Source organism: Calliopsis andreniformis, chromosome 9, assembly GCF_051401765.1.
Source record: "Calliopsis andreniformis isolate RMS-2024a chromosome 9, iyCalAndr_principal, whole genome shotgun sequence".
NCBI lineage: Eukaryota > Metazoa > Arthropoda > Insecta > Hymenoptera > Andrenidae > Calliopsis > Calliopsis andreniformis.
The window spans coordinates 19,363,748-19,383,509 of NC_135070.1; the positions used below are offsets into that span (position 1 = coordinate 19,363,748).

Here is a 19,762-nt window from a genome sequence, read left to right on the forward strand (position 1 = left end):
GACCGATTGGGAAGATAAAATTGGACAGCCACTTGGTTGGCAGATAAAACGTTCAGCGAGAAATTAAAGGCAAAATAAAGCGGTGTGCGAGGAAGAAGGGGCGTATTTAACGAATTAGAGAGCGAGGGAGGGTTGGAAGCTTCCCATAAAAAAATGTGCATACGATGGAAAGAGTTTGTGGATCGTCGAGGAATCCGGTCGAAGGGAAATGAGGGAAGGTAGCAGAGGGATGAAGAAAGAGTGTGCTTTCGCGCGAGGGACAGAAATAATGTGAAAGGGGGTGGGAGAGAGAACGACGCGTCGGGGCAAGAGCGAAGGGCGGGGGTGAAGCGTTGGCTAGAATAAACACATAGATGTTTTCTTTGTTCCTCTAAACTAAACAACCAACGAGGAATCTAAACAGAGGCCAGAACCCAAATTCAATTTGGTCGCCGCCTCCATCTCTACCTTCAGCTGTTCTACGGACGAAAGGTATCCTTCTCCTCCCCCTTCTCGCCCTGCACACCCTTCTGCGTTACCTCCCCAACCCCTGCCAGCCTCTCTCACCATTGTACACTTAACGCCGCCAGGATGGTACCTAATATTTACCACGGTTCTCTTATACAGGGTGACCGAACTCACTCACATGCACACGTCAACCCTTAAACAATATGTGGCCAGCTTTTAATACCTAAGTGAGCTTCCATTAAAACGAGGCAACTTGAACTAGTTTATTTTTTCTGGAAGCTACTAAGAAAGGGAAATTCTCATGAAATAATTTTTCGGTCATAATTATTTGGGTTACTTCAAATGCAATTTCCTTCGAGATCGAATATCCTTGAGAATCTAGCTATAAACTGTTGAGAAGTTACGATCAAAAAGCCCCCTTTTTATTCGTAAGAAAAATACCTGTTCGCTTTTCACCGTCTCCTTTCGGCGCGTCAGTGCGCAAACGAAGTTATAATTTACAACCGCGCCTACGCTCACGCGGAAGTATCAAGGGCTACTTGTCGTTCTTTTTCGACCTCTCCCCGACCCGTCAACGGTTCCACTCGGCTGAAAACGTTGGGGATACATCTCTCTTTTTCGGGCTATGCACCCGCTTCGAACCCCCTCGGCAGCCGCGAGTTCGCTGGCATATATATTTATTTATTCGTTTTTCGCGAAAGAACAAGGGGGTCTGTCGGTCCACGCCACCCCCCGAAACAGTGAAGTGTGTACCAGCGACTGTAGGAAACTGGCTGGTGCTTTCGTCGACGTGCAGAGCTTGATAGAAGAGCGGTGTGCTCGCTCTCTGTTCATCGGATACCGACTCCCGCTGCAGGCTACATTGGAGCAGATTAACCGGAAGGGATTATTACAAGGGAGGACGGAGGGATGTACGCATTTATTCCGGCCAAGGGATGAGAAGGACCTGCATGTTACTCCCACGGCCCAGCATCGCAGCTTGAGAGAGATTCTTTTTAATTTTCCCCTGCCTCTCTTTTTCCCCTCGACTTGCTCTCTCTTGTCCAGCCTGTCCTTCAACCTAACGATCCTTCTTCGATCCGACCATTTGCGAGGAACCCTGTAACGCGATGCAACCCTTCAATTTCATTCACGTTGCCCGTCGATACTAGCCATCTCAATCCCTAATGAGATCGATGGAATCGTCAGGAGATTTTCACGTGTTCCGCGGCTCTTGATAGCGAACCAATTGGTGATCGATGGAAGAGGGTTTAACGTATAAAATGTAAATAGAAGACTCCACGTGATACCGCAATGAAAGGATGCATCGAGGCACGCGTGGTCGACAAACAAACGACGGCTTTCATTTTCGACGATCGAACGCTTCTTGGTCGCCACACGCGAGGGGGATGAACAGCATTTTTTCAACAAACCGCATCCAGTTGGCGGTTGAAACGGGTGCATTCGCGAGGACATCCGTCTGCTGTCGTTCTCACGCACACAGGGGCCGAGGAAAGGTTGGTGGACCAGCGGTGTGCACGCGCAGAATCGCGCGATCGGTATTCCTCCAGCTGTAGAAGCCCAGGGATTATCGTATGCACGCGCCGTCTCCTCTTCGCTCGTATTAAACGATTCGACGAGCTTTATTTATTCAGGAAATGAAAATCCTAATAGACTTTCGCTTCGTTGTTATATTTTCTTGCCCGAAGAGCCGCGTGCCCGCCCCGTATTTACCCATACGTGTGGGCGAGCGTCCATCGCAGCCTCTCCTCTATCGAATCCGCGATCGCGGCGTTCTGTAACGCGACGTTGTTAAATAACGGGACGAGCAACCTCCTGGAAATTTCGGAAGAAGCTTGTTTGACGAACGGATGTATCGCTTCCCGACCTGACGTGGGGAAATTGGATCACGATCAGACTGGAAAATGGGCTGCACTATTCGGTAGACACTCTTGTTTTTCAGTAGAGATTTCTGTATTGGGAATATTTTTGAGCAAATTGTAGGGCGTTACCTCCTTGAAAGGTTTTAAAATTTGAATATTTAAATATTTGAATTCGAAAATTCAAATATTTGAATATTTGAATTTGAATATTTGAATATTTGAATATTTGAAAAAATTAGAAATTAAATGTGTCCTAGTTTAACAAAATATTCCCAATAATACTGTTCATAGTTTGACCTCCAAATGCGAATATCCTCATAAGGGATGCCATCTGCGCCCATGTTCAGCAAAATGGAAAAAATTTGTAACCTTCGCGGGCCTGTGATTGCCGAAGACAAACAAGGGGTGCACTAGTCCTCGCCAACTTTTTTTAGTTTAAACTGTGACAATTGCCCTCCCAAAAAAAGGAAGAATAATGGTCCACTCCAACGCTCATGAAAACCATCGTATCGCGAACACAGTACCGACACATTCAAACAATCCACCGTTTTCGGTGCAACGAACTCTTGTTCTTGGAGAACCCTCGGCGTTCCGCGAAGAACGTGCAAAATAAATCCCGCGCACATATCCGTGCTTGTTCCGCGAAAAGAGAGGCGATCCTCTCTCGAAAGCCGACGAAAAAAAGGGGGTTGGAGGAGGTCGGGAAACGCGGCAAAAGGAACGACAAGTAGCCCTTCGTACCTTGGTCGTCTATCCGAGGGCAAATATAGACCCGTGCAAACGGTTACGCTCGAAATTATAACGAGAGAGCTCGCCCTTTCTCCATCCGCCGACTGTATCCCTTTTGCACCCCTACCGAAAAAAAGAAGGGAAACGGAAAAAAATGTACTCTGTATCTATAAACAAACGCGCATAGCGGTGCAGCACTCGGTTTTCGGAGTAACACGATCCCCTCGGTAGGGTAGGTGGGTCCCTAGGCAAAGAATGTTAGGCGGCCCGCCCCCGTTTCTACCTACCACCTTCACACAACCCTCCACGTCCAGAGAACCTTTGCCAATCCTTCGTTCCTGATATTTTCATCTATCCGTGTAAATGCACTTAGCGTGGGCGCCTCGCTCTCTCGCTCTCTCGCTCGGCTTTATTACGCGAATTTGGAAGCGCTGTAAGCGACCTGCACCGCGGCTGAAATAGGAGAAACGGGAGGCAAGCAGGGGTAAAGGAAGTGGATGTACGTTTCGCGAGAGGTACGGCGTTCGCAAGGGGCTCCAGGGGGCGGGCGGGAAGGCGAGGGATCGGGGTGGCCGGGTAGCCACTGTACCATGGCAAGCTCTGAGAGGCCGCCTCTTCATCCCCTGGATATGCATTTTCCACCCCTCTACCATTCCTCACGAGCTGCTACCCCGCTTCTATGATATCCTCTGCCGGCTCCTCTTATTGCTCACGCTCCTACACGCCTGACCCTGTGTTGGCGAGTCTGTGTGCACACGTACCCGCTCAACTCGCAGCCTCCTAGACGCGTGGTCGAGCGTCTGCAAGTCGAATATGTCCGCCACCGAGCTCGTGTGAGTGCACGCTAACTACGCTCACGTGGCTGTGCTGTTAATTCGGTTTACGAGCGACTATCAAGGATATAAGAGAAACGAACGACCGCGTAGCTGAGCCATTTCGGGGGTGAGGCGACCTCCGCTCTCGCCTGCGCGTTTTTCTATGCTGGAGTGGAATTTGGGTGTCCTTGGACGTTCAGGTCTCCTTTGGAGCCTGAGTTAGGTGGAACTGGGGATTGTGGAAGAATTAGCTGATTTGGAAAGAAATTGGAGAATGATTCTTGTGTCTTAAGAGATGTGAAAAATTACGTTTGTTGTGTTCTTAATAGAGTGTTCGCATAATTTTATTTCCTGACTGCAGATTCATTACCATAAGTGCAGTTGTCGTATGTAAAATATCTCCATACTTATCAGAAGTGTATTCATATTTATTTGAGGTAGTTATTCTCCAAGGTAATTACGAAATTTTCATATCCGATGAATATCAACTGTTCGAACGTACTTTCATTTCACGTTTCAGACTGAACCAATAAACAGATCTCATAAATTACGATAAGGTAACGTGTTGTTGCAATATTTTTAGGTTTGCGACAACCTAGTCAGAGTTTCAGGTTTTGCGAAACACGATTAAGCAAACGACGAGGCTTATCTGCTATAATAAAGTGGCTACGATAATTTTTAGTTATCGCGTCGTGCTGAAACGCTCGCTCGTTTACCGTTGTACGCCGAGATAGTCTTGGAACTAAATCGTTCGACGTTTCCTCGCGGTCTTCTCATTACCGCAAGCGATTGTCTGCCGACCGTCCTATCTGAATTGGAATTTTCGGTTCGACGGGACGCTAATTGCTGACAGCAGAACAGTGTTTGCATGCACCGTGGGTGTACACAGGAAGGCAACGGGATATCACGCCTCTCGAATGTATCAAAGAACAGCACGTCCGATATCTGAGAGCTGCGAAGGCAGAAGCTCTTTCTCAGAACTGTTTCTCCATTTAATATTGCTGCACACGTACATACTGGTCGCTTTCTGCTTATCGACGGCTTCCAAATTAAACAATACTTTCGCCAAATTAATTATGCAATACTCTTTCGTGTCACTGGCAAGGTAGTCCTTTAGCTTCTTTGGAGTTGGTTTAGCTACAGCACTTGGACAAGATATACATGAAATTTTCATATATTGAAAAAAGGGTAGAAGTTCTTCTCGTTAAAGATACATATTTCCTCACTCCAGAAATTGCAACAAGAGAATAGATACTAATTTCTTCCTCTCGAACATAGGGTTTCTTTTAAAATTGAAACTCGTCTCGACACGAGGAGAAAAGAAAATGCGAGAAAACGAGGTTGCTGTTCGAACAGCGTACTCTTTCCTCTCGTTACATGTTAACACGTGTTGTTTATCGTACGTCACGTATCGCCGAGGCCAGTGTACATAAAGCAACGTCGCCTCATGCTGGTTGCGTGGCGGGGAAAGGTGTTATGTTTTGCGTGCATGTACTCGCGTGTACACGTGTGCGTGTGGTAGCGTGTATCGTCGATTCTCGTAATGCGACGAGCCACTCGGTTGTTACGTCCACATCGCCGCGACTCGTCGTAAATCTGCAACGTTGCTACGGTGTACGGTTTAAATTATTCTTGTCGGTCGGCTGGACGATGGAAAAATGCCGTTACATCATGCCCTGACCCTGATCTGTCGTTGCCTCGTGAAACGCTACCATGGCAGTCGCTCTTCGGCGCGAAAAATTGATTAGAAACGTCGCGTTGGCCCGTCAGCCCGAGCGTCAGATTACTGACGGTGCACCTCTTCTTCCGCTTGGGGGAGATTTTTGTTTTCACGGCTGGAGAACCTCCTGTTTAACTACAGAACCGTATCTCTCTGCAATTGGACCTTAAATTCGTTTTACTTCCGGCCGAACGACTCCGTTGAAAAGGTTTAAACGATTTATCATCCGTGAATCGTGCCGCGGTCAGACACTTCTTCCGCAGAGCAGCGAAACTTTCGCAGCCACGGCTCATCTTGTCTCGTTCCTTCTCTTCTTCCTTCCTCCTAGCCCCAGCCCCTTCTCTTCTCTGCCTTCCGCCCTTAAATATCCAACATTTCATTTCATTCTTTAACCCCGGGAACCGTCGCTCGGAATTCACGCTTGGAAGTCCGTTCAGGCCACCTATAAAGATTTAGCGAAAATCCGGGGAGATGGAATTTAAGGAAAAGGGACGGAAGAGGCGACTGGCAGTTGAATTTTAAGGATCTGAAGCGAACGCGATTAGAAACGCCCCTGGAAGTGGCCAACAGGAACAAAGAGGCTGCGGTCTGTAGTTTCCCTTGATAACTTCACTGATCCCAGCCGACTGAATACCATTCACGCTTGGAAATCGACGACGTGTGATTAGAAACGCTTTCTAGAAGGAAGAGGGAAAACTGTCCTTAAACATTTATTGAAAATTCATAGTGACGAAGACAGTAATCTACAATTGAATCTGAAGAAGGCGATTAGGAGCCCTCCCCTATAAGGGTCGAGGCGGAGTAAAGGCTCGGTCACCTGCAGTTGCCCTTAATAACTCGAGCGATCTTGGCCCGCGACCGCTGAAATTGACGAGGAGGTGACGATGCGACGAAAGAGGCGCAAGATGAAAAGCAGAGAGGGTAATATAGAGGGGCTGGAGGAAAGAGGCAGACAGTGGATGTAGCCCACTTCGTTTCGGAGACCAGACGGGGGCACTTAACTGCCCGCGTCACAATGGAGTCTTTCGCATTATAGCGTTCAGTGTCTTGAGGCCTATTCAGAGAGACTCTGGGCTCATTCTTTGCCATTGTCTGTCTCCGACTGGTTATGGAAGCCTCCTCTAACCTCTGTAGCCTTCGTCCCTGCCCCTCGCCGACGCTGGTGCACATTACACCCCCCGCGAACTGCGCCGAGTCGCTTGGAAGAGGGACCCGCCGAGGCTACGTTGGATCTTTATGCCGCCATCTAATTAGTCCCGGCATTTAACGGCGCATAAATAAGTTAAACACTATTGAATTGTTGATAACGATAGGCTGCCGGCAGGAGTTCGGCTGGCTCCTTCTGTTTCCCCTTTTACGAGAACCGTTTTCTCGTTGTCTCTCCCTCGCTGGTATCGAGTCAACCCTTCTCCGTTTCGTAGCCCTCCGCTGAGCCGTTTATCGAGGGACATCTTCGCAGCCTTTGCTTTTCCGGTCTTTGTCGTCCCTTTGTGCAGGCGCGATAGCTCGGGAATCGTGATTGGCGAGACCACCCCTCGTCACGCGTTCTCCAGGTGTTCTGGAATCGTTTCCCTTGTCTCTCTCATCGGTTTATCCCTGGTGATTTATGCTGAAACGACTGGTCTCTGTGCTGGGCGAGGAGTTTATCGTTAACGCTCGCTAATTACACGCGGTATCGAAGTAACACAAGGTGTAGCAGCGAAGTAATAAGAAAGAGGGTGGCTGACGGGTCGAGGGGGATGGAAGCAAGCAGCGGTGCCAGCTTCGAGATGGCTGGGAACAGATGGCCGATCAGATACCAAGGATTAAGCGAGGAGTAACACAACCCCCGGAGCTGCGACGAGAAATGTGTATTAATTTTTCAAGTTTTTTAATTAGCGAATGTCTCCGCTCCGCCTTTCGGCCGGGGACATTTATATTAGAATAGTCCTCCGACACCCTGTTTTCTCGTCTTTTTCTTCTCCTTATCCTTCGTCTGCACCCGAGTCTTGTTCTTCTTCTCTAACAGCTGGTTGCACTCTGCGCTCCACGAACTGATTTTCCTCCCTCTTTCAACCCCTTTCTTCCCACTCCGACATTTTTCCTGACTTGGAAATTAATTTGTGTGCTCTTAGTGGCTGCAATTAGTTTCCCGAGATTCTTTCGCCACACAGGACGACAAGAAACCAATTAATCTTTGAAACTTGACGAGTACTCTTTTTAGAAATTATTTTTATCTTTCTCCGAATTTAAGAAATTCTATTTCGCTCTTCTCAACAATTTTATTTTTCACTTGTGATATTTTCCTCGGGGGTTGCGTGAATTATATATAAACCTAGATGAAAAGCTACCAAAGCATTCTTTCAATATTTCTTCTGATTCAAAGAAGAGACAACTGTATCTTGACAAACAGTTTCCGTGAATAAATTGCTCAGACGTCTTAAGAGACTCCCTTTCCCATCGGGAGTGGCAAGCCGAAGGAAGATAGTGGCAAATTCGGTCGCAAGAATGAAGCCAGCCGGATGGTTTACGGGAAGGGAAAGAAGAAGGCCGCGTTTGAACTGAATGGAGATTCGGGTAGGGTTTCGCTCGATCCGGAGGACTAAATGGAGGGGGTGGATTGACTCGACCGTATTTATTGCTCCGTACTTCTGATTTTCATTGGACCGATGCTTCCTCTGACCCCCCTCTGGCCGACTACCACGACCTCGCCCCGTCGAACCGCCGTCATCTCGACTGTTCACCCCCGTATCGCGGAGGCGCACTCCCGACAAACAATGGCTTCCATATAATTGCTTTTATAGCTCACTGAACGCTAAATATTCCATACTTTTCCTTCTGCTCGGCGGGCGCGTCGCTCGTTCCCGATCATCGGGGAACCGATTGTGTAAATAGAGACGCGAACTCGTTCCAGGGTGACTTTGTTTTAAGACCGAATCGGGAACGTGCGATTGCGAGGGTGAAAGAGGATGGATCACTCGATATTCTTAGGTCTCCACACATAGCGTGATTTATCTTCAAATTCACCATCCTCCTCTGGTCATCTTGTCTTTTACAAAAACGTGAAAAAAGAAAATCCCTTGGTGGATCCAACATAGGAGCTTCTTTCCAACCATCCAAATTCCATTACAATTTCAAGAGAGAAAAGACAGATATGTCATAGAAGAATACATACCAGACGAAGATTTCTACCTTCCACTAGATGACTCCCATCCCAGACACCTGCAAGCCCACATTTTTCATCCCACTTCCAGCAGGGATACCAATTACGAATCATCCCGTGAAGAGTGACCGAGGCAGTCTGTTGAAGTTGCTCCGCACCATGACGTTCGAAGTGAGAAAGAAGTTGGAGTGACCACGAAAAAGGGACGATCCGTGGCGTGTAACGCGTTGGGCACGTTCGACGAGCTTAGCTTGACGGGAAGAGGGACGAGCCAGAGGTCCGTTTTCAGCTCGGTAGCGGAGCTATTCGAGGCGATTTCGGCTCTGCTGTGCGCCAGGACCGTCGACAATTCCGCAGCCAGAGGTCTTTTTGTCGCTCGGCCTCGTAGATCTCTCTGCTGGCTGGACCACCTCGGTGGCCACTCCAGTCTCTCTCCTCTGGCCACCCCCTTTTTCGAGGTCGCCCTTCCCGAGTCGTGTCGAACCAGCCCTCACACCTACGCCCGCCGATACACCGGCTTAAACGCGGCCACTCGCACGTCGCTGGACGTGCGCGGACGGATTGGCCGCTGCTCCCGGAGCTGTAATTTTCGCAACCCCGACGAAATCAGGGGCAGCTTCTTCCTCGGACCGGGGAATCGAACTTTATTGCTAAATACCATCCGATCAGCAAAACCACTCCCTCCCTCTGGACACCGTTTCCCGCCTGACTTCCCGCCGTGAACTTCCTGACAGCGCCGCCGAGGGAAAACGCGCGCACGGACTGAGGGTAGTTAAGGGCCACTTGCGGGGAACGGTATTTTCGTGTTCTGAGGGACAATTGCTACGCTTTTCCGATTTCTTGACGGATCTGCTTTTTGGCTGGCTGATGATCGCGAGGTTTAGGGAATATCTTAGGTAACTATAAATTTTATATTAAGGGATAATGAGATTTTTAGGTAGATTATAGTCAAGTTACTATATGACAGAATTTTTTACTTTTTGTCTTCTAAATGTCAGGTTATAGTTTCAATTTGCGTCACTGCTAATAGTTTATAGTTTCTCCCTAACTCAGAGAGAGAGAGAGAAAGAGAGAGAGGGAGAGAGAGAGAGAGGAACTGTTTGCTAAGCACATTTGTTATTTTTTTTTTTTTTTTTTTGGTTTATAAGAACGGAGAGGAAAGGGAAGGAAGGAGCGAGATAGAAGCAGCAATTCATCCTCTCTATCGGCTCGAGGCTTGATCCATACGGAAACACATGCCCACCCTTTCCACTGTAAGAGGGCCCTACCCTTCCAGACAGTCTAGCTCGCGCAGCAAACCAGGGTAATGGTTTCTCGATTAAGCCATGTTCACAATGGGATTAAAAACGACCGGTAGACCGCTGCTGACCATGCCTTTCGTAGTTCGAACTATCCCTTCGTGCGAGAGCGACAAGCGTTTGTTTAATCCCTGTAGCACGTTGCCCTGCACCGTATTCGTCCAATCTTTTCCGTTCCAGTGATTCTATAGGAAACTGGACGGTTTTTATATATTCTTGACCTTTAAGTATATACATGTTTCTCATTATAATAATTGAAACCAATTTTTATTTGAAAAATGTTAAGTAGAAATATTTTTTATAATCTTAAAAAATACACACAGTATTTTAATTTAAAATACCATTTATGCAAAAATACTACTTCTGCGTATGAGGCCTCGGAAAAGCACTCAAACGCAAGAATCCAAGTTCAGGACTCAATACCGCGATTCGATTAGCCAATTCCTTAGCCCTCCACGGTTTCTAGAAGTGGGTTTCGCCTCGTGCTTCCACGATTTGTTTCACGAAGGACTTTAACCGCGTAGACAGCCCCAGTTCTCGTCTGATCGCCGAAGTTAAGTCGTGTTGGGCACGGTTGGTGCTTAGATGGGCGATTATCTAAGAACTCCTAGCATGCTGCTGGCATCGATGGTTCGAAACCCAGCTAGAACTTATATATCCCTGACTTATGGTCAATAAAATTGGTCAAGGTTAATTAACAAAATAAAACCTAATAACCTAATAGAGATTCTTTCAAATTTTGATTGTTTCGGGACCGTGACTGACAAATCAGATCTCTCCTGGAATCCAGTCGATTAATTTTCATCCCCCCAAGCGTTAGTCATTTCTCGACGAACTCCTCGCGAGTCCATCTTCCCCGCCTCGGTGGAGATCCCAAAGGGCCAGCCCTTCGAAACCTCAGCCGACGATGCGAAGGCCGATATCGAGGTCCAAGTCGAGAATCAGAAATCTCGTCGCGCTTTTCTAATTAATGTCACCTCCTCGCCAGAAAGTGAAGAGGGTTTCAGCAAAGGCGACCCTCCATCCTCGACACCCCTGATTCCTTCGTCCAAGCTTCTCTCTCGCCCTGGCGATCGCTCACCCCTTTTTTTTCTAAAAAAATTTCTTCGCCACCTTCTCTCCATCCCTGTGGCTGCCAGCAGACGGCGTTCGCAGGGATGAAGATTAATTCGTTCCGTCTTAATCGTATCAAAGTTTGAGAGCCGAGTCAGGCTCGACCGGCTGAGCCCAGCTCAACCCAACGTCGTCCTCCCCTCGCCACCCCCGCCGACCTCCCCGTCGCTGCATCCCCCGTCAACTCGGTCCACGGTACCCCCAGAAGTCGCATACCACCCTCACCCCCGTAACTTTTTACTTTTAACCGCCTGACCCCACCACGCCCACATTTTCACCCCTTTCTCTCGCCACCTCCTCAACCCCTTCTCGTTCCACTTGCTCCGTCGCCGTTCCTCCTTTTTATCTCTCGGTCGCCTCGTCCTCGTCTCGCTTTTCCGCCTTCTCGCGGGATAATCATATTTAATAATGTCGCTGGGTATTTTTGCCCCGCTGTCAAAGTTCTGGGCGAGAAGTTGAGCGCGAGAAAAGCGCCTCTCCGTAGAAGGAGCCGACCGAGGGGCGAGAAAGACTGACAACCCTTTTTATTTAGGGCGCAACTTTCGCTGTAGGCTTGAATAAATCCAATATTGCGCGGGGATCCTCGAAAGCGGTGGGCTCACGGAGCCGGAAAAATTCGCTGAAGCGGCTCCGTTCTATGCAGTTTTCCGCGCGATTCGTCCTCGAGATTTATATTGTTGCGTGAGAGAAGGATGGGGCCAGGTGTTTTTCTTTGCGTTTCAACGTTCACGTTTATTATCGACGCTTTACGATTTTTTACCAGTTACTCTGACCGCGTTATTTAAGAATATACACTAATTTTTTTCATAATTAACTAGAGAGGTAGGTATAATTAGGTACCATAAATTAACAAAGAAAAAACATTACGAACAGAGAAACATAACTTTGCAAAATATCAGGAAGAGGAAAAGGGTAATATTAAAGCAGTAGATAACTCTCCTGGTTACGAGTTGCGCGTTCTTCACTGTTACGCGCGAATTTATCCAGCGCAAAAAAGGACCGGAATGAAGCAAAAGAATAATCCGTTTAAATAGTCTCTAAATTCGCGGCAAGTGTACTAGCCGTGTTAATTCTCTTTAAAGAGGATTCAAGGGTCAGGATATCAGGCGAGAAGCGGCGCGGCGGGAACCCGAGCGGGCTTCTTACGCGTTGTTATCATTTTCGTTCCTCGCACAATTCCACGCTCGACGCGCCGCTATAATACATGCCCCGAACAGATGCCACTACGCTCCGTTTTCTCTCGGCTTTTTTTCGCCTCCTCCCCGAGCCGCCCTCGCGCCGCCCTCGCGCCGCTCCGTTCGCCGCGAATGAATATTCTCCGCCGAAAACGAATTAAATCCGGTGCTTTGTGCGCGTTTTTTTGAAAAAATCCGAGCCCCCGCGTGTAAATAATACCGGGGCGCGCGCGGCCCATATTGTATTCAATATTTTCTCTTTCGGCGAACGTGAAACGTGCAGTTTCGCGTGGAGAGAGAGGCGGTCGCAGAAATGGCCGTGTGCAGTGTACAGAAAAACTTTCGTGCGCCGCCAGCGCGCATTATTATACGTTTTGTTAATGTAACACGGAGAGCGGAGGGAGGGGGACGTAACGTATCAAATGAGTCGGAGAATTTTTCGCGTGCTTTCAACCGAATACACCGTCCCGCCGTATATAGTACCACCTGTAACACATCACAAAGACGAATTCTTTTATGACGATCCTAATTATTCAATTTCGCTATACACCAGGAGATCGCTACAGTTTCCTCCGCGCCCACTCCGCCGACACACCATTCACGGTTTTCCTGATGGCAACCCTTTGACGCAGAAAGAACTCTCTCCTCGGCGTAACCACGCTCGCGAAAAGCGAAACTCGTTGGGCTCCTCGAGTAATTCAATTTATTTATCTGTAGTCTGTTACTGGAGTATTAGGTGAGTTAAGGGTGGCTTTTGCTGTTCGTGCTGCGATGAGGAAGAAGTTAATATTATTCAAATATGAGACGGATAGTGGATTTTCCTGGAGAAGGGAAAAGTAGAGTTAATAATTATAATACCACTTCAATAGAAAAATATCACAGATCAAACTTAGAATTACGTGAAACACAGTGTCTTCGCTCCTCAGTTCCTCCACCCACTCCAACGCTACGGTCACGGGGGTGGCTCACCCCCCAGTGCCTAGGCGGTAAATATTAGGCGGCGTTCCTCGCACAATGGGAGCGCCGCGCAACAAAAGGAGCCGTGGCCGCCCCGGCCAGGTCTCGACTGGGTTGCAGCCACACACAATTTTGAGGCGACCGGATGTATTTTGTGGCACCGCTGAATTTTTAAGCGCTTCTAATTAAAAGGCTAGTTAAACAGGCCACGCGATTGCCCACGGGGTTCCCTCTCCCCAGAAACGGACGCGTCGCCGAAGAAACAGAGGCGATGAAGGATGAGAAAGGGGAGGAGGATGATCGACATTAAAAACGATGAAAACAAGAGGGGCGCAGGCAGACAGAAGAAGGTAAGAGACGAAAAGAGGATCTGCCTGCAGTAAGTGAGAGGAGCTGAAAAGGTGGACTAGCCTCACCCCTGCACGATGAGGGTTGCTCCAAAAGCCAACGCTGGAAACAAACATCACGGAATTACGAGTGTACATTCGCGAGAGGCGGATGAACAGGGCAACGTGGTGGAGGGAGCATCATCTCGCCGCTATTACAGCGTGAAGGCGAATGTAAATACGGCCGCTGATGTATTCCGTAAGGCGCGGATTTCTCGGCGCTTGTTGATCCTTGTTATAGCGGCCACTTATACGCCAGCTGCATTAAACGTCCGTGAGCGTTGCGCGGCAGGAAGCCAGGGGAAACAGAGAGCAGAGAATTGCTTCCTGTCGGTGGCGGAAAAACCTGGACAGGGAGAGCCGAGCGCGGGCGAGCCGCTGTGGCGAGGCTTTGTTTCGTTTGCGCCCGAACAGTGTTCGCGAGCTGTGGAATGTTAAGTTTCCTGTGGAATCTCCCAAAATGGTGGAAAAGAGGAACATAGAGGTCGGTGATGCAGAAAGGAAATATGTGGCTGCATAAATTCAGCACTGTGGAGGCTGAACCTGGCGACACTCTGCTCTAGCAGAGATCAGCCAATGAGATAGCAGATGTGAGACTTGGAGAATGTAAGAAACTCGTTTTCAAGTCCAATTTTCGCATGAGAGACTTGAGAGTTTTAATATTCAAAAGTGAGGATCACAAGTGAGATAATCTCAAGGGAAGTATATCGACAAGCTTCTATGAAGACAGCACTTGGATTCCCAATAGACTTCCCAGCAACAAGCATCGACAAAGTTAGAAATTAGTAAGACGAATCGGAAGTTTGTCGAGGGTGCACGCACGAAGGGGAATAATCGACGTTGAGGCAGCCGCCTAAACGGAATTATAGTCGTTCTGAGAAGGGACGAAAGTGGCGCGGAAGGTATCCCGTGGAACGAGTTTCACCGAGGATACGAAACACCTTGAAACCGTTCCCAAGGGTTTCCAGAGCGTACGGGACCAATCTTGTACGGACGTCACGGCTGGCCAATAAACGCGAAAATCACTAAGCTAACTACTTCGGGCCAGCGCTGCTGGCTTGTCCTGTTCCACCCCCTGAACCCTTTCGTTGATGCTCCTCGCACGAGAGCGAGGTTTCTGCAGCGAGCAACTCCATGGAACGTCCGTCGGGGCGGATACATCCTCTCCGCCCAGTTTCGTGCGCATTTAATTAAGCTGAGAGCGTCGCCACGATCGCGAGAGACGACCTTACGATTTTCGAGGCGACCCGTCCGAGTGTCTCCCTCCGATTGGATTGCGCGGGACCAGCTTCTCCCTAATTTGCGGGGCGAAACGAAGCTGGATGCCGTTTACCAGCATCCCAACCTATCGATTCGCGATACTGATGAGCTCCAATCAATCTCCGCCCGCGTTATCCTGAAGTATCGTCGGGGAACGTTTACGCACAGGATGCGAGATCGACAGAAAAAAGTAGCGCAGTCGAGCCAGATGCCTGGGGAAAGTTTCGGTTATCTTATTGCGAAAGTAGCTCGGCAAACAAACCTATTTATTAGCGTAATACCTCGCGAGAAACTTTCCTTGGCTCTCTTCGCTTGTATCGTCTTTGACTCTTGGCTAAGATCGCCTCCTCGGCTTCCCTGTGTTTGTGGGATCGAAGGAATACATTTCCAGAGTGAGAAAACGAAACAAAACTTCTGGGAAGTTCGAACGAGGGGTCTTGATTACTTATAAACGATGGGAAGTACCCTGAGCGAGTAGTGGCAATCGACGGAGTCCAATATTTCTAAAACGCCTTGTCTCCGAGTCGAGTAGAGGCCAAGGAGCCAATAGAAGGCAGCTCCTGTCCTCGCAGGGATCTTAAACGCGACGGCAGTGCAGTATGTTACTAAATGATCCAACCCGCAGCCATAATCCACCCCCGAAGACTCCTCTAAGCGTCCCGAGCGCACCTACACCCCCAAATTTCCCATACCCCATCGGTGGGAATACGCAATTTAATACTCAACCAATTACATATACGAAATCTTGTTAGCCCTGGTTATACGGCCGGGGATACCGTTCCTGGATTCGTAGGGGCTCCGCGGAGGCAGGGGGTTGGCGAGGAGCATGACACCCGAGGCATTCTTCCGAGGATACTGCGGGGGTGAAGGAGAAACAGTGGCGGCGGAAGTGGAGAAGAAGCTGAAGGGTGGGTGGTCGTAGAAACAGGCAGGCATACAAACTTGTTCAATTATGATCCTCGATTACAACTATAAAATGCGATATTGTTCTAACCGCCACACCCTTCGCTTTCATTCGCCTCACCGTCACCGCCTCCCCTCTCTTTCTGCTCCCACGAACCTACCCCCCGTTTTAGCTTCTTCGGGGCCGAATATATTCCCCATTCTGAAATATACGCCTTCGCCCGTATTAAACGGCGGGCTTGATTGGCGCGTCACCGTTGCTCTACGTATCGATTTATCGGGGGGGAAAGGAATTTATATCCTTTCTCTCGTTGCCTCGGGCGGATGTAATGGACGGTGGAGCGTAATTCACTGCAGCTGGATTTAATTTAATACACCGCGTCGTGGGTGCTCTGCTCGCGAGCTCCTGAAAAGTGCCTAACGATTCTTTGCATCGTCAGGATTACGAAATTTAGAGAGAGTGCTGGGACACCCTTGAGCAGTGCGTGGACACTGAAGTGAGTCGATGCTGAGGCGACTTTGACCCTCGATCCCCTGATATTCTCCATGAATGGCCCACTCTAATGACTTCCCCGACTTTCTTCCAACCCCATACGTTCTAGTTCCTCGGTTCCGTGTGCTTTCTGAGATGTACCCGCTTAACACTCTATCGATTGGTTTTAGATATTCATGAGATCATAGTTTTACTGTTCCTTGGAGCATGGGAGATTCGAAAATTGGATCTTCTTTCTTTTCTCAAGAGAAAAAATAGGAAAATGTCGTGGTATTTGATAATTGTTGTTATCCAATGTTTGGAAATTTAATCGCGTATCGTTTACACGACCATTGTTCCCACGTCTGTTAATTATTTCCCCGATACGGTTAGCACGGTCAGTATCGTCCGCAACAGCGAGCAGGAAAGGGGGTGGATGATGGCGTTAACGACGGAAACAATTCCAGTCCCCGTGAAAATACGAAATCGCCGATTAGCGAGTCCGAGTGTTTCGGGAATCGTGATTGATGGCCGTCCCAGGCGTTGATGGCTGTCCATTAATCGCGGCGAAACGAACGTCCACGTCGGGGTGGGAGATACGGGGGAAAGGACGATCAATGGCGAAATCCTTATCTGACCGAATGGATTGATAGAGCCACTTATCGGCCCCGGGCCGCTTGTACTCTTGACCACCGCGACACAAAAGTGCCTGCCACGTTTCGATATCGTCAAACATAAACCTCTGGAAACCTCTCTGTCTGCATTGTTTATCGTGGCATCGATGGATCCCTCTTCTACCACGGAATTTGATAAATTATTGGGTCTGATAATTGAGGACAACTGATACTGTATATCCCAGATTTGGTAGTGTATACATGACAGTTCATTTGAGCCTGGTTATAATCATATACGGACAATTAAACAAGTATACTAGTGGATATCATTTTGGAATTTAAGAGATTTTCAGAGGAATTCAGAGAGACTGTTCTACATACTATAATTAGAAGGAAAATTAGCGATTAGCAAATTTCGAAAATTATTAATTTATTATATTCTAAATTCTTTCTAACAAATATTTTCTTTTTCTTTCAGGTAAGATGAAAATGAAAGTACTTCAATACATTAGAGTACCTCCATCATGAGTAAGTTTTTATAATCAATGAATTTTTAATGGAGGTAGGATAAATTAAATTCGAAGTTGACTCGAGAGACTCGGTACACAGCGGTGTACGAGAAATATTCGTCGCGTACACACTGTACACAATGAGCGACAAGTGGCGCGGCGGCCGTTCCCCGCTTCTCGAGCATGATGCTAGACGAAAACCGAGAAATAATTAACGACGATCTCGAAAGGATAGTGGCGATCGCGTCGCCATCAAGCACCGCGCGACGACCCTTTGCTCTAACCCCTCGGGGAATTCACGGAGTAATATCAGCCCCCTGATAAACCGTCTGCGGGGGCGTTCAGTTTGCATTTCGCGATGTAGGCTCGTGCCGAGGTCTGCTGACTATTATCTAATTAATCAGGAATACCTCATTGTTATTAGGCCATCCCATAAGGAATACTATCATTTAGAAAATCCTATTTTTTCTCTACCTTTTAACTTTTGACTCCAAAGTCCATTTCATAATCGCAAGTCGAATCCAATGAACCCCCATTCTCCAGCAGAAAATCCTCCAAACAGAAAGATCGATTCCACCGAACGAAAGCTCACATACGGATGAGCGATGCGGGTCGATTCGCAAGCGGGCAGTCCAGATGGATGGATCTGTCTCAGCCACGAGTCTTTCACCCCCGCAAGGTCAATCTTTCAAGGTGTAGAGAAGTTCTTCGGTGGATGTGTACTGGCGTATCTGCCTCACCCGGTCCGCGCAGCTTTATATACATTACATAATGATGTTTATCGTCGTACCGACGGGAACAATCGTCTCGAAAGTAAATATTTAACGTTATTTCGCGCAATGTTTCGCTTGCCGAAGAACAGCGACGGTGGGATGGTCGGGGAGCGATGAGGCTGGAGAGAAGCGGCAGCTGAGAATTGGATCTGGAACCGAAACCGGCTGAGAAAGGGGAAGGAAGCAGCTCCTCCAGCTTCGTGAGAAAGAAACACCGAGACTCTGCGAGGGAGGAGCGAGGAGAAAACGATTTCCTCCCGCGAGCATTTTGTCTTACGCTTTGAATGTTATTCGAGAAACTTGGAATATGTCTTTCTGCCTCGGAGATCGCTAGATTCTCGGTTTGTACTAGGGCGGGACAAAACGTTACTCAGGCTGTAACGAATTTCGGAGTTCCTTCGAGAGGAGGAAATATCGATCCACTTCTATGGATCGTTGTTAACATGCTTCAGTCTTTCACGAGAGTCGGTTGAAATTTCTTCGACCAGTGAATCCCTTCTTGCGGACGAAATGAAAATTTCACAGAATTTTTGCAGAGAGTTGTATCAAAGTTTCCGAAGGGATGGATGATCTTGTTCTCGGTCAAATAAAAATCTACGAAGTCACGATCAAGTTCAATCGAGGAATCGATGAATCACGTGGCAGAAGCAAGATCCGTATTCCTGCGGAATGGGTAGACCGAGAAACGAAACGAGATCGATCGCGGCCTTTCAATGTCTCGGTTTTATCGCTGGTCGTATATCATCGTGGCTCTATCGTTCTTCGAGGATCTCCCAAGTCCGCTGTTTTTTTTTCTCTCAGAGGAAATCGCGAACACGCATGCGTGAGATCTTTATGACGAGATCGAAAGCGCGATCTTCGAAATTGAGAGGGACTCGAACGCAATTTCCTGAACGAGACGACCCCAAATTCCAGTGCTGAGGGCATTTCCAGCTCGAAACTCTCGCACGCGCTGCATCCTCCGAGATTTAAACGAGTTTTCTTTCGAGTAATTGCCGTCCTGAAATATTCTTCCCTAGTAATGCAGGCAGCGCGTAGAGGAGGTGGTTTGCGAGGGTGAAAGTCAGGATCTACGAGGGAGGAAAGGGGAATAGGTGGAGGACAAGAGAGAAAATGGAGACCGCTGACGTAGCACTGTCCAAGCCAAATGGCCAAAATGGTCAGCCACCGTCGGTAATGGCCCAATAGACGCTCCTTACATTGCCGCAAGATATTGTTTAGGCTCGTCGTTTCTGGCCCTCGCTCTTTTCTCCTCAGCTCCCTTACCCCTCTACCCCTTGTGAGCGATTTTCGATTCCAGCAGCATCCCCTGCGGGCAAACGCGTTTCGGTTTGCGTCGCTTCGCGTTATCACTTGTAAACGTATCGCTGAGGACGTCAGACGATAAGCTGAAAGACACTCTTCTGGAATTATTCATGTCTTTCGTTTCTTGAAGACACTCTTTAATTCCATTCTTCTGCTTTAAGAAAGTCGAGAATATAGGTAATGCATGTAGTCATAACTCTGCAATTAGATAATTTCCAAAGAAATCTGTGTCGTTATTAGTTTAGGGATGAATAGTTATTTTAGGATAATAAAGCTCAGAGA

At 48.1% G+C, this 19,762-nt stretch overlaps 1 protein-coding gene across 14 annotated transcripts in view; it reads left to right on the plus strand.

The window, feature by feature from the left end:
* The window catches only part of Foxp (forkhead box transcription factor P), a 196,597-nt gene that overhangs the window by 125,006 nt on the left and 51,829 nt on the right, over nucleotides 1–19,762 (plus strand). The window lies entirely within an intron of this gene.